This window comes from Aythya ferina, assembly GCF_964211825.1.
Source record: "Aythya ferina genome assembly, chromosome: 5".
Taxonomy (NCBI): Eukaryota; Metazoa; Chordata; class Aves; order Anseriformes; family Anatidae; genus Aythya; species Aythya ferina.
Genome location: NC_140301.1, coordinates 6359300 through 6373970, shown reverse-complemented (window position 1 = coordinate 6373970; position 14671 = coordinate 6359300). Strand labels below are relative to the sequence as shown.

The 14671-nt window shown below is 37.8% G+C and overlaps 1 long non-coding RNA gene across 2 annotated transcripts in view; it reads right to left on the bottom strand.

The window, feature by feature from the left end:
* LOC311438012 overlaps window positions 1-14671 on the bottom strand; it is an 84700-nt gene that overhangs the window by 51995 nt on the left and 18034 nt on the right. For both annotated transcript variants that reach the window (XR_014693893.1, XR_014693894.1), the window contains exon 2: window positions 6765-6880. This is a non-coding gene — a long non-coding RNA (uncharacterized lncRNA). The remainder of the gene's footprint in view (window positions 1-6764; window positions 6881-14671) is intronic.

The following is a 14671-nucleotide window of genomic DNA, read 5'->3' as shown; positions in this document are numbered from 1 at the left end:
AAATGCAGGCATAGGAGGGTGAGACTAGATAGGTTTTAGAAAATAGTTCTGAGGATGATATCAAAAAAAGAACAGCTTCTCTTATAGATATACCAAATGAAGTGAAGGCAGCTGGTCTGGTGCAAGGATCCATGAAACTTGTTTTTTTTCCCCCCCCCACACACATTCTGAGTGACTCTGCTGGAATCTCTAAAGACCACCCCCACCCCGCCAAAAAAAAAAAAAAAAAAAAAAAAAAAAAAAAAAAAAGAGGTAATTTTACAGAAAGACCTAGAGCAATATTTCTCCAGGACATTTACATTCTTACAGTTCAGCTCTCCAAATCCATGTGATTTTAATATTTTAGTATTACTGTTAATTCTAAAAAACACACATTTTAATACATTTTTTTCCCCTAAGCATGAAAGAAGCTTAGAAACAAGCATGAAAGTTCAGCATGTGAACAAAACTTTGAACAATTTCTGTAAGACAACTAATATTTTATGAAATTTTCAAATATCTGAGGCATAGATGGGCTATAATATATCTGCTCCTATCTGTTTCCAGTTAATAATACTGAAGGAACCAGCTGTCTTTGAGATTACTACAGATACTCACTGTCAGTAACAATTAAGGAACAGACTTTATGGGGAAGGAGAAAAAATTGAAAAGCGATTAAAAGTACATAAGAACTGATCATACAGTTTAAGGATATTCCTCCACTATCATGTTGTGATCATTGCTCTGTCATATTTATATATTTCAAGGAAATATGTATGTCTGTGAAGAGTTTCAATTCAAGATCTTGACAAGACACCAAGGCTTAGTCCTTCAAAAGAGTTTAAAAGCTCAATCCCAGCCTAGAAAGTCACTGAAGAAGCCAAAGAGGCAAACATGTGAGACTCTTAGCATTTAAGGGGGATTTAGATAACATACAGACAAAACAGACAAGCCCAAAGAAGAGAAATGCTGTTTATGAAAGAGAAGCAGTCAGCAGTTTCCAGATCCAGAACCCATTCATCTACTCTAAGCTTAGAGATCAGCTTTGCTTTGAAAATCAATGCATACCAGCAGGGACTCAGTAACCTAATAACAGAGCAGGCATCCGTCCCTAGAAAAATCATGCAAGCACTTTCCACCTAGCTTGAGTCCTGCTCTGCATTCACAGCCCAAGATGGGGCCTTAAAAGCTGCGCTGTTAGCAGCCCTTTGCTAATGTTCCCAAACTGCTCTAGTTCCTGTCTCCAGTGATCAAAGTCAACCGGGCTTCTACATATGCGATTCAACAGAAACACACTGTCCTCAGGTGGTTTTGTCTCTTTTGTCAGAGCTAAGAGACAGGTTTCTTGTATTATAATGGTCTTTCATCAACAGAATTATGCTGCCTGTTACCATTAAAGAAAAAAATTATATGGAAAGTCACAACAGTCTTCTATAAAACCATCCTTTCAAGGATCATAAAGCAGAACAGCACTGTTACTAGAAATCTACAGAAATTCTTTTTAGAAAGAGAGATAATTTAAATTATTCAGTTACAGTCTTTATGAATACAGGACTTGGAATAACTTTATTTCACTTTTACTTCTGTTTTGGGTATCATTATTAGAGGGATAACTGTCTTAGGATGAATTAATTTTTAATCATACTTAAAATATAAATGCATGCATAAGTCTTACTGAAATTCCTAAAGAATTCTTGAACTGCGTAAAGGTCTTTTTCTTGTCACCACTATTATCAGTTTCAGAGAGAGCAATTAAAAAAATAAATTTGGATAGCTTTAAACAAATGAGTCTCTACATGAGCAACAGTATTTGTTGCAGTAAAGATAATTTCTACTGTCATTTAAATTAATCAGACTCAATTTTTTCTATTAAACTGTTACAAAAGCAATTTTTTTTCCCACTCATTTTTTACCCTCACAAGTTGTAGGCAAATTTATTTCTTATCCATATCTCCTAAGGAAATGAGATTTGAGGTTGCATGACTTCAATGCCTTGTAAATCCACCTGCAAATTTCAGTTAAGTGCAATGGGAAAGTAAAAATCCTAAGGTACTGAAAATGCTTATAAAATGCATTTTGTGTAATATGTCCAGGGAGAGAGGTCCCTGAAGTCCCACTGATGGCAAGCAAGGCTGCAGAACAAACTTGTTCTCCAAGAGCTACAAAAATAAGTTTAGTTTTCAGATAGAGGTTCTACCTGCTAAGGAGTGACTTGTCTCTTTAAACTTTCTGACTGCCCATAAAAGCCTTCATCATCAGGTGAGTGCTGAAGTGGTATCACATCAGTGATTAAAATGCAGCCCCCATCACCAGCCCCAAGCCCCCAGGTATTACCTGAAAGCTGTTACCTAAAACCTCTTGGGTTGGCTACCTGACAAGTACTCATGTCTCCTGCTCAGTTCTTAATGTCAGCTTTCTGGTCCTAACTGAATGTGAAATCTCAGAAATTTCCTTGCAAAGGGTATGTGAAGGAATGCAAAGGTGAGTGTAAATGAGCCATTATTTGTAGTAAGCCCTCCAAATCAAAATTTTATGTGGACCATCAAGAGCTTACACTGCTTCCACCATGTGCTCTCTGAATAATCAGAGGATTTCTGTCTCCAAAGCTCCTTATCCAACTCCACCCACAAGCACTATATATGTCTCAATGTTATTTAAGAAGAAGATTCACCCCCCTGCATCTTTGCAAACAGCCCTACCTAATAACCAAACAAAAGAGAAGCACTGGCTTTTGTCCTAATTTCATCACAAGGAGTTAAACAGATGCTGAATTCAATGAGAGATCAGATTCCAAAGTCACCCCTGGAAAAAGTGCCAGACGTATTTCATAAACAGCTAGATATCCTCTTCTCCAATTAATTTATTTGCTATCTTTAATAAATAAATAAATAAATACAACTGAAAGAATGGGTTTTCTCCAAAATTCTTTGAGAACAGTGAACAATTTTCATCACAAGCTAGAAAGAACAGAAATCCTTCCAGTTTATTCCCAAGCTGCCGGAAGCCACAAATACAGCCTCACCTACATGCACCCACTACCAACACAGTCACAAAAGAGAAAAACGAAGCCAGAGCTTCATCAGAAGTGATGGTAGCAGCTTCTTAAATTTACTTCACATTAGAGTATGTGCTGATTCATGGATGGTTGCTAGAGAAGATGCACAGCTCCCATTAGCCTCTCAGGACCTACGCATTTGAATCCAAATGTGATGCTTCTAATTCTGATATGTGGTAGCAAACCTCTGCTGTAGGCAGCAGCTCTAATTCAAAAGCAGCAGCACTGCGATATCCAGTATGTTTCTTTTTCCACAAAGGAAAAGATTGTCCCTAACTGAAATCTCTTTGGTAACTGAATTTATTGACATCTTTATTGAGATTTTCAAAGTCTCATTTCCATTTCAACCACTAAAGAATTGACTTCACATGTTTAACTGTGACCGTAATTAGACCTGGAAAATTCACACTTTTCATAACGTCCCATAGAACATCTTATATTCCAATACAGACTAAATAATAATATTCAGAGATATACTGACTTTAATAATCGTCAGTGAGCTGATGTGAGCTGTTCATCTGCAGGTTTCAGTTAAGCATATTCAGTCTTATGACAAGCAGACAGGTCTCTGCCACAAACTGCATCTTGGGCTAAACTTGTCCAAGCTAGCTTGTGAGTAACTAGCCTAGCATAGCAATAGAGAAAGACAGGCATTAGCTTCACTTAAGAGGTTTATCTGTACAGTCACCACTTCCATAGCTAGCCAATATTTAATTAATTAGAAGCTCAGGGATCATCTCTAAAAAAGGACTACAAATGAGAAAGTGCAATTATATTTAATTGGATAACATTTAATCTGAAGTAACTGATTCAAAGAAGTCCCATGATATGTACAGACAGGAATTATTAAATAACACAAGACTGTTCATCAGCAGCAAAGAGTTAATGGCTTAACACAGAAAGTTAACAGAGCACTATATCTGAATCCAAGAACATTTACTGGAGGGTGATTCAGAACATGAAGGAAAAAAGCACTTCAAAAAAAACGTCTAAACTAACCACTGTATTTTGTTCTCTCTTTCTCACAGTTAACCTGGGAAACATTAGTGGTTTTCTAAATCCTGATGGTTTCTTCTCATGCCACTATATTTCTTACTATTGACAGTATGTCAGAGCAGTGATGTATGTTCAAGGAAAGAAAAGCTATATTTAGAAGGTACAAAGAACAAATTGACAAGGGAAAAAAATGGCAGCTACACAAAGAACTTGTAAAAAAAAAAAAAAAAAGTATGCAATGTTACAAAAGAGGTCACCCTTGGTGGAGCAAATTGAAAGCATGATAGTGTTAAGCGAAGAGCTTACAGGAAAGCATAAGCAATGAGGTCACTATTTCAAGGAAACACACAGGCTGAACTGCAGGTTATACTTTTTTTTAACTTGTCTCTTCAGAGTGTTATACAAATCAGAGCAGCTGCTTGTTATTTAATTCTTTATTTTAATGGAAAAAAAACTATTTATTTATTGACCTGGGTTCCTCCTGCTCCTTTTAATGCCTAACACTGTGCCACCTTTCTTTAGTTTCCTTCTCCCCATTTTCAGTTTATTTCTTTAAACATCCTTCATTTCCATTTAATTTCATTTATGTTTTATGTTTTCTTCATTTTCATCCTAACCACATCTAACCACATCCTAACACCACATCTCTGTAGTTATTCTTCTCCCAGATGCCTACATCATCTCCTTTATCACGGAATTAAGTTTTTCATCCCTAAATCTACTGATATGCTCTAGACTAGAGCTGCTTTTTTTGCTCTTTGATGCTGCCTGACCCTTTTATCAGCTATACCATCATTTTTCTGTCTTCTCTCTCTAAAATGACTCCTAAGAGACAGTGCAGACTTGAAGCAGAGATACCCTGAAATTCATCAGTGTCTGGAGGAAAGTAATATATTACAGCTCTTGACATCTAAAAGTATCCTATTTCAAGGTTCTTCACTTTACAGAGCCAGAAATTGTACAGTACCACCAGAAGAACTCTCTAGTTATGGTTGTAGCTCATATTCTTCTGAGGAATCTCAGGACTTCAAAGATACTTTGTGACATGAAAATCTAAGTAACTCAATGAGAGGTGAATTTCTAACCTATCACAGCACAAGACAGACTCACAGGAGGCTGGAAGAACGAACAACTAATAAAAACAGAACGCTTGTCTAATAGTCCTCAAACAACAAAATGTGAAAGCCTGTCAATGTGGTCTGATGGTTTTAATAAATTAACCAGAGGACAGAACAGCAGCGAACAGTCGTCTGAAATATATTCTCTGTTACAATGGAGTCAAAAAATCAACAAAAAGCCTCAGAAGTATCTTTAAATATAGCATACGCTTGAGATTGCAGTGACTTGCAGTTATATCTGAAGTACACAGATTATCTCCTCTGATGACTAAGATATATGTTAAACTATAAATTTAAAGATGTCAATGAATATTTTCAGAAAATACATTTAATATCAATCAAATCAGTACTGCAATTCTGAATAGACATTATTTTTCAACACTGAAAGCAAAATCATCCTTAATCCTCACCATAACTTCAACAACTCATCTGTTAATCACAGTGTTGTGACACATATCTTTCTAAAGAAAAGGCTGAAGTAACAAAAGGGGGGAAAAAAATCACAGTTAAACACTTAGCTGGGCAGAGTTCTGATGGTTTTAAATATCCCTACTTGAGAACTGAACATGACTGCACTTCTCAGTCAGCTTCTTTATTTCCCTCCCCACCCCCCGCCCCCCATTTCATGGCACATAATAGCTAAGAATCAAATCCTTTAATTTTATTATCTGGCTATTTACTGTATTACTTATGTACCACTGGAATCTTTCAAAAATTCATCCGTACTTAGCTACAGGTACAAGATAATGCTTATTACAGGACCTTAAATACTTTTTGGTTATCTTCTACTTCAGAAAGAGAAACTGGACCAATTTGGGCAACATGACACCTTGCAAAAGAAATTAGATACCATCATTACCTTTTACAAAGCCAAGTAGCCTAAGAAATACTAAAAACATAATAAAACATTCACCCTTAGCCACTATCAACTGACATGTACTGCAAAAGAACACGGATCTTTCAGCATGCCCCAATGGAACAGCTTGCAAAGGAGCCTGTTTATCTCTCACCAAAGCAAATGGATTTAATAGACCTTCCCAGTATAACCTTGCCCTTGGTCTTACTTCATGCACTGATACATTAGAAAGAAAAATGATAATTCCTCAGAGTCAATGCCACTCAGAATCACACAATCAGAAACACATTAAACATACCCAAAAATCAGTCGAAAAAGAGCACAAGTTTTAATGATGTTCACACACACATGCACTTCATCCTCATTGCATTAACAGTTTTAAAATAAAGTACCGCTAAAACTGCTTTGTCTGATCCACTTATCAAGATAAACAGTTACAGATTCTTCCTCTGTCCTACAAACATCATCCTTAGTCCCTTCATCCTTCAAAGACTGACAGATCATTCGAGCTATATCATAACAGAATAAGGAAAACTACACATACCTTATTATGTTAATATACCAAAGTATGTGATGTTAAATACTGGCTACTTACATTTTGCTGCTTGTCATAAAGACAGTAATTGTTAAATGAGAAAATGCATGCATTTAATACATACTAAAAAAATATTTAAAATCAAGTGTTTCAAAAAAAAAGAAAACATGCAATTCCAAGCTAACATAATGAGGAGTATTTCAGGATATGGGAACAACATCTTACCGTGAAAAAATAGAAGGCTTATTTCAGGACTTGTCACTGTAACTTCTGTCCTCAGGATCCATACCGTGATTCTGATTTTGTCTCTCCTTTCAGGCTGCACTGTGTTTTTAAACACTCTGTGAATTGAGAGAAAAGCTTTGCCTTGAATGTGCTCTCAAAAAGATAAAAATAGTTCATGCTGTAAGACCATCTTTGATTCGTGAATAATTATCCATGGTGCTCCCAAGGGGTCAAGTCTTGTATACTAACCAGTAAATTACTTCTGCTTACTAATATTGATCAAGATCATACGCAGATTTTCCTGTTGATTAACTGAAATGCTTTAGGAAAGTGGTGGGTTAGTGAATGTGGTAGAATAATGAGGAAAAACAACATTTTCTCTCTATAGTAATAACTTTATATACTTCTACAAATCTTCTACACACTGTACCTATTTTACAAAACAAAAACAAAAACCTCTCAGGTGAGCAATACCGTCCATTCATTAATTTTCCTGTGTGCGCTAGGTATAATGACATTATCTTGCGAATTCCTGACAATTTCCTCACTGTACCAACAATCTCACCTAAGTATCACTTGTAACGTGGACTTGACTTTACCACCTGCACTGCAGCTGAACCAGGAAAAGTAGTAATTACTGAAAAAAATAATATTGAAAACTAATGACTAATAAGAGGAAAATCATATTACTTCTGTTTACAAACTCAATTAAATCTTCCTGCATACTGCATTGGTGAGTGGTTTTTGTTTGTTTGTTTGTTTATTTATTTATTTTTTACCTTCTGTTGGCTTTCATTGTTACAGCTAAGTCAGAGAGATTTTTACAGGTCTTTCAAAATATTCTATTAATTGTACATTTTATTACATCCTCCAAATCATGCAGCATGGTCCTGACCAAATGATCAGATACAACATAGGGAGGGCTGCAGAAGCTCTGTGTAAATCACCGTACTATCTCCTGAAACTAGCAAAGATCCCCTTTCAGCTCCAGGAGTAAGTGTTGGCACTGCAAATGCTGAAACATCTCTAGACATCAACTAAGTGACAAGAGGAAGAAATTATACGTGGTCTTGCAAGATTCACAATGCAGTAACTAGAACAGGATAAAGCAGAAATTTTGAGACTATATTTACTCTTCTGTAATACCATCAATTCTCCGTGCACACGTAATTTGAGTAGTAGTTTGTAGTTATGAGCTGCTTAGGATGCCAATTATTTCACTGTCAGCATTTTAATCCCTACCAGATAACTGCAATTTCCCACATTGAGAATAGGCAACCCAGTTACCTAATGGCCAAACTCAGTGAATACATCAGTTCAAACCACGGGGGTGACTTCGATTTTTAAGCTTTCTCCAAATTGAGGTAAATGCAGAGAAGCCATTGAAATATCCTAGGAAGCTAACAAGTGACAAAAGCCTTTCCTCCTGGAAGAATGTTATGGGCAGTTAATATCACAGTTCATTTAAGATGCATAAAAACCCCATCTTCTTACTGAAGAGCAAACATGAACCTAGAAAAATTAAGGGTAGACACCATTAACCAATATAGAAATGGTCAACATTTTATTCATTCATACCAACTTGCTCACTTTGTGAGCAAAGAGGCTGACCACAGAGTTGGCAGAGAAGAGTTGAGACCAAAAGCCTTAGTGAGGTAAGTGGGATTTTTTCCTCAAGCAGAGGGAGAAAATAAAGTTTTCTACTTAATTACAACTTGTTCCTAATTGTCACCCTTAAATCTTCTTTATTTTTCCCCCTTTCATGCTGTAATTATAAGATATGCCGATAAAAGAACAACAGCTGGAGTTTTTAAAACCAGAAAATCCCAAGCAATTGACTCAAGAGAGGTCACAGAGGATTTTTTTTTTTCCTCTGTGAAAACGATTATCAGGATTAAGCTGTTATTTTATAAAAATGTGTTTAGTTACATGGCGTAGCCACAAGAGGGAAGCTCAACCCACTTGTTAACTTTCTTAAACTAGTTTATTGAAGTCCAAAATGCTCAGAACCAAACAAGCTAAGTTCATTGATTTACACATAACTCTCGGGTTCAAGAATTAAAGTTTAAAATGTTATCCTAAGCTGGCTCCAAATCTTATAGTATAAAGACATTGGAGGAGAGGCAACACATGTAGGATTACATGTCACAACCGTGACAAGGAAGACACCAGACTACCTGAAGAACACCCTTCTTGACAAACTCAACTTGCATACAACCAGATGGCTAAACAGACGGTTTAAGGGCCTCAAGACAAGCAGCACAACCAGGGAAGGCCCTGGCTGAGGCAGAGGAAAAGCCACAGAACAAGGCACAGCCAAGAGCACAGCAAGTGCCCTCTGCTTGAGCAAGAGGAGCCGGGGCATGTGTGGGAAGGCACCAGCAGCTCTCGCCCTGTGCCTGACAGCTAATTCAGCCGCCAATTGTAACACAAAGAAATATGAGCTACAGCACAAACAGAGCATCCTCACAGACCCAGCTCCATCTGCTGACGTGGGTGGGAGAAGTGGCAGGGTAATAGGTAGGCTGTTGATCATTTTCACCTCTAAGCTACCAGCAACAGTTCTGCTGAGGAAGAGGCAGGTTCAGCAGTCCCATACAGTAAACCCATGAGGGCTCCTTGCTGTTTTGGGACACAGAAAGCAAGCAGGTGTCCTCCTGCAACAAAACCACATGCCTGTAAACAGGGACGCTTGTGAAAAGCAAAAGCAAGTCTGACCGTATCAGAACAACTTTATCAGACAAGAAGAGTATCTGGAAAGAACTGCATCTTGAGGTGACTTTGACACACTGTGCTCCTTTTTTAATAATGCTTCTCTAAATAGAGAGGAACAAAAGTAGGGGAAAAACTAGTAATTCTTAAAAAAAAAAAAAATGTGATTTTATTTGAAAGTTTGCTTACTGTTGATTTCAAGCTCATTATTAGATTTCACTTCTACCCTCTCAGGGCAAAATAATGCACACATCATCTGAGATGAAACAAAAACCCATCAAAACTGCAAACTAAAATGTCTGTAAGAACAGTAACAATTACCAATATTTCACTATAACTACTTGAAATCATTGACAGCTACCAACACATTTTTGATTATAACTGTCTTTTTTTTTTTTTTTTTTTTTTTTAAAAACCTCACATTAATACTGCTTGATTATACACTAGAAGCTACATAAAAGAGGTGCATAAAACACAAGGACTTTTTTCTTTTTAATAGTAGAAGCAAAACCCATCACATTTTGATACTACTCCCTATTGCATTGATTTAAGGTTATAACCCAGTGGCCCAGAAATCTTCAGAGCCCTTACATCAGCTGACCCATGAAACTTGTTTTAGGATTTTTAAAAAAAAAAAAGAAAAAAAAAAAAAAAGAAAAAAAAAAAGATATTTTAGAGATGCACAGCATTAGAAAATTTTACTACAAGCCTACCAGTTTTCCTAGCAAAGTGTTTTTTGTGGTTGTTTTTGTTTTGGCTGAGTTGGACAAGTCACTCCTTAGTGAATCAAAAACTACTTTGGCATGAAAAAGAGACATCTATTGAACACCAGATTTGACCTAACATCTACACAGAACTTCTAATGGTTAATGAAGAGAATAAAAAAGTGTATAAAACAGAGCAGTAGAATACACATGGTATCAGAAAATGCAAGTTTAACAGTTAAACAACTGCACAAGTTTTCTTGCAGACCACCTCAGGCTTTAGAGATGCACAGCTGGTCCCTTGCTTTCTCACTGCTTCAGCACAAACCACTTCCAAGCAATACCCTTTACTACTCTTCCTCAAAGACACTCTGCTCCAGTCCTTCTGACATCTGCAGATCTGGCCTCCAGCCCAAAGCAGCACAGCAGAGGCTCACTGGTCCCAGATGTCAGCATATTGCCATTTATTCTCAGAGGTGGCGAGCAGATCAGTTGCCCACCTGCTTCTGCTCCCCAGGCCAGCCTCGCCCAGCTCCAGTGGCAGCTGGGTCCCGAGGCTGCAGGTCCTCAGGTCCTTCAGCCTCCTTGTACGTGGCTGGCTATTGAGCCACAAGTTCCAAGACAGGGTATTGAAAAGGTTAATATGGTGCTTTCTCCACAGTTCAGAAACAAAGGTATTTTTAGTATTAGCACTTCTCATTTCACCCAGCTCTTAATCTCATTCAGCATCCAGAAAAGCAAGAGTTCCAGGGGAAATAATAGAAGCTTGTAACTCAAAAAGGCACAGGGTTTTCACACACAGAAAATCATCATGCAATGCAAAACTTAATTCATAATTTTTTTTTTTTTTTTCCAGAGTCACTGTATATACATTCAGAAATGAAACATGCTTTCTAGTTCAATCATTTATGAGGATGCTTTAATGAAGAGCTGCACATCCCAATGCGCCATGCAATAAGGATATATGCAGTCGGTTTCACTGATGCTAATTTCTTCTTTCCTTTTGGAACAGCGTCAGATACCAATTAGGTCTGTTTCTCTGAGAAGAGATGCTTCTCAAAGTGTATACCTGAAGGGCTGTCTTTGACTTTCAGTGCAACCTGGCAGAAGCGTTAACACAGGAAATAACTAGCCATTAAGATACAAGTTATTTTACCTGTACTCTTTCTTGCCTACAGCACTAAACTGCTTACGTAGTATAAAACCATGATGGTGCTGAAAATAGCTTTCCTATTTGTGCATATCGATCTCAAAGAGAGAAGCGTGACTTAAAAACAAATTTAATAGGAAAACAACAACAGTAAAACATGTAAATTGGACTGTTGAGTCCAGAACAACCTAGGGAAGAGTACTGCATTTTTGCATGATATTAATGTGTGGGCTGTTTGGTATTATACTAACATCACTGTGAGATGAAAGGTAGTCAACATCCCAGCATTAGCACTTGAAGCCATGAATTTTCAACTACATAAAAAAAAAAAAAAGTAAAAATACTAACTAATGTCAGGCTGGTATTTGCTACATGGCCTCTCTATCAACAAGAGCTAAAAACACTTACAGCATTTCAAAGTTTATTGATGCTGACAATAGGCTACCTCGAAACAATGTTCATTAAACAGACGGCAGATGCTCAATAGAGCGAAGGGCTCCCACAATATGGTGATGTTAACAGGGGAAGCTAAGGCAGGCTCCATCTATCATATTCATTCATATCATCTATCATATAGGATCTATCAGATCCTATGTGATCTGTAGCTGAAGAACATGATCAGATGCTCAAATGACTGCCAGTCCTTCTCCTGCTTTCTTCTCCCCCTTTTTTGCTAGTGCAGCACCTTCTTGAAAGTCAATCAGAATCCAGGAAACATTTCAGAGGAAACATGGAGCAGCCTTTCTCCTCTTCTATTGTTTTTCCATCCCGCCTCCTTTCTTTCCAGATAAGACATACTAAAAGTCACTCAAATAAATATAGTGGGCAGCTTAGTTTGAAGTATGTTTTGTACTGTCATAAATAAAGGAGTGCTTGCTACCTTTGGGGGTTCCAAGGTATTTCAAATGCGATATTGCTTTCAATTCTATCTGACCAAAGTCAAAAATATTTTAGAGGACTATCAGTTTCTACAGTGGGCGCCCCCTGCCCCGCCTCCCCCCACCCCCCTCCATTTTAATATGCTTTTTTCCAACTACTAAATGACAATTTAACAGATGTTTACCTATTCTTTATTCTCTCTTTTGGTTCTCTCCCATTCTTGTGCCAAGGAATATTACTTTCAGAGCACGGGTAGCATCATGCAAACATTACTGATTTGTTTGTTTGTGCTTCTGCAGTATCATATAGCATCCCTAGCTCCAGAGACCATTGTGAGATTGCTCCTGAAGGGTTCCCCTGGGGCTGGCCACAGCAGACTCACTCAGGCAGTTCCTAGGATGATGCATTAGACGCAGTTCTTAGGATCCAGTCCCCTACTTTAAACAAGGCTAACTTTCATGCTTTTTTTTTTTTTTTCCTCTTTACTCAGCATGTAACAAGATGACATTGAGAGTATGGAATGGGTGCCTAGCAAGGGCTGATGAACTCAACAGATGAATTATTATTTTTATAGTGGCAAACTTTACTGAAACTTGATGCATTTTTAACTCCATCAAAAGATTATCTTGACGCTCATGCCTCATTTTTGAGCAAGCCAGCAGCTTCCAGCTCTCGCAAAAGCACTAACTGCCCCTCAGTGGGCACAGAATATGTGGTTTGGGAGTCCTAAAAATCTAGACCCCCACTGATTTGAACCATCTCAAAAGCACCTTAGGGCAGCAAGAATTTAGCACCCCCAAGCCTCCCTTTTCCTCAGGCTGCTCAAGGGATGTCATTTCCCACAAATGTAGTTTGTTGATGAGCACATGCTGGGCACTCTAGGAATTGCATGGCTGCTCCTCTGCTGATGGGCTCTGACCCAGAAAGAAGAAGTGTCTGATAAGATAAACCTTATCTGTCCTGAGTTAAATACCAAGACAGCCACAGTGAGCTTGTACAGCTTGCCGCAAAAACATGATCTGCTTTTGCATGTTTTATGTTTTTAAAGGATTTCCACAGTAAGCAAACACTTCTGATGGACATTTTGTCAACAGCATTATTGAGAAATGTCAGGCCAGACATCCTAATCACATTTGCAAGCTTTTTACATACTGGTTTATTTTACAAAAAAAAGCTGACAGGAATTGTTTGCTACCTGATTGTTACTTGTTCATTTGCGTGTTACTTGGCTTAGTTTTAAATTCTTTATTAAAATCTCTTCTATGCAAAAACATTGTCCTTTGAAATAATTATAACCTGAAATAAGGTTTAAAATCATCTTTCTGCTAATATCTTGATTTCCCAGCTGTATAAGCAGGCTTTACTTGCATAGGAGTAGTCATATTGGATTATTGGGCTATAAATAATAATAATAAAAATCATGAAAACAGTACAGAGTAGGTGGAAAAATTTACTGTACTTACTGTTAACTTTCTATTAACTTTTTTTTTTTAAACAACAGTACAATATCTTGAAGCAAAATACGTCCTTTGAGAGAAACTGCTAAGCAACATTTCCAGTTAAAATGTACTCCATCTTTTAAATATAAATACTGTCACAGGATATTAACATACCAGCCCTAACCTCTGATAACATAACACTGCTGGCTATTAAGGGTAGGAGCTGGGGGTGGCTAAAGAGATTCTTGCAAAATTAAGCAAGCTGCTTGCACTTAAGCTGATGCTCTATGTATGCAATTTTAAACCAAACCTACTTCCCATACCTCCCTGTTCACCTATGGGCCTCTCCCAGGTCCACCAAACAGTCCCTTTTTTTTTTTTTCCAGAAACATTATTTTCTTCTACCTCTCTTTAACTGGGTAGTTTTCCATAGCCTCTTAATTTTCATTTGAACTTCTACGGATATCATGCATTTACTAGACAAATTCTTGAGTTAAAAAAAAAAAAAAAAAAAGGAAGAAATGAATATTTATATTCTAAAGGTTCTGGGTCATTGTCCTGGTTCCAGCTGGGATAGTCTTCCTAGCAGCAGCTATGGTGCTGTGTTTTGGATTCAGAATGAGTAACGCTGATAATGCATCCACGTTTCAGCTGCTGCAGAGCAGAGCTTGCACTGAGCCAAGGCTGTTTGAGCTGCTGGTGCTGCCCTGCCCATGAGGAGGCTGGGGATACATGTGGAGCTGGGAGTGGACAGAGCCAGGACAGCTGACCCTAGCTGGCCAGAAGGATGTCCCAAGCCACATGGCACTGTGCTGAATGGTAAACCAGACAGTGAGGGGAGAGGGATTAACTAGGAGGTATCATTGCTTGGGGTCTGGCTGGGCAGCAAGCAATTGCATTGTGCATCAGCTGTTTTGTATGTTCTACCATCATTTTCCATTCCTTTTCTGTCCTATTAAACAGTCTTTAACTCAATCCATGAATTTTTACCTTTTCTCCAATTATCTCCCTCATCCCACTATG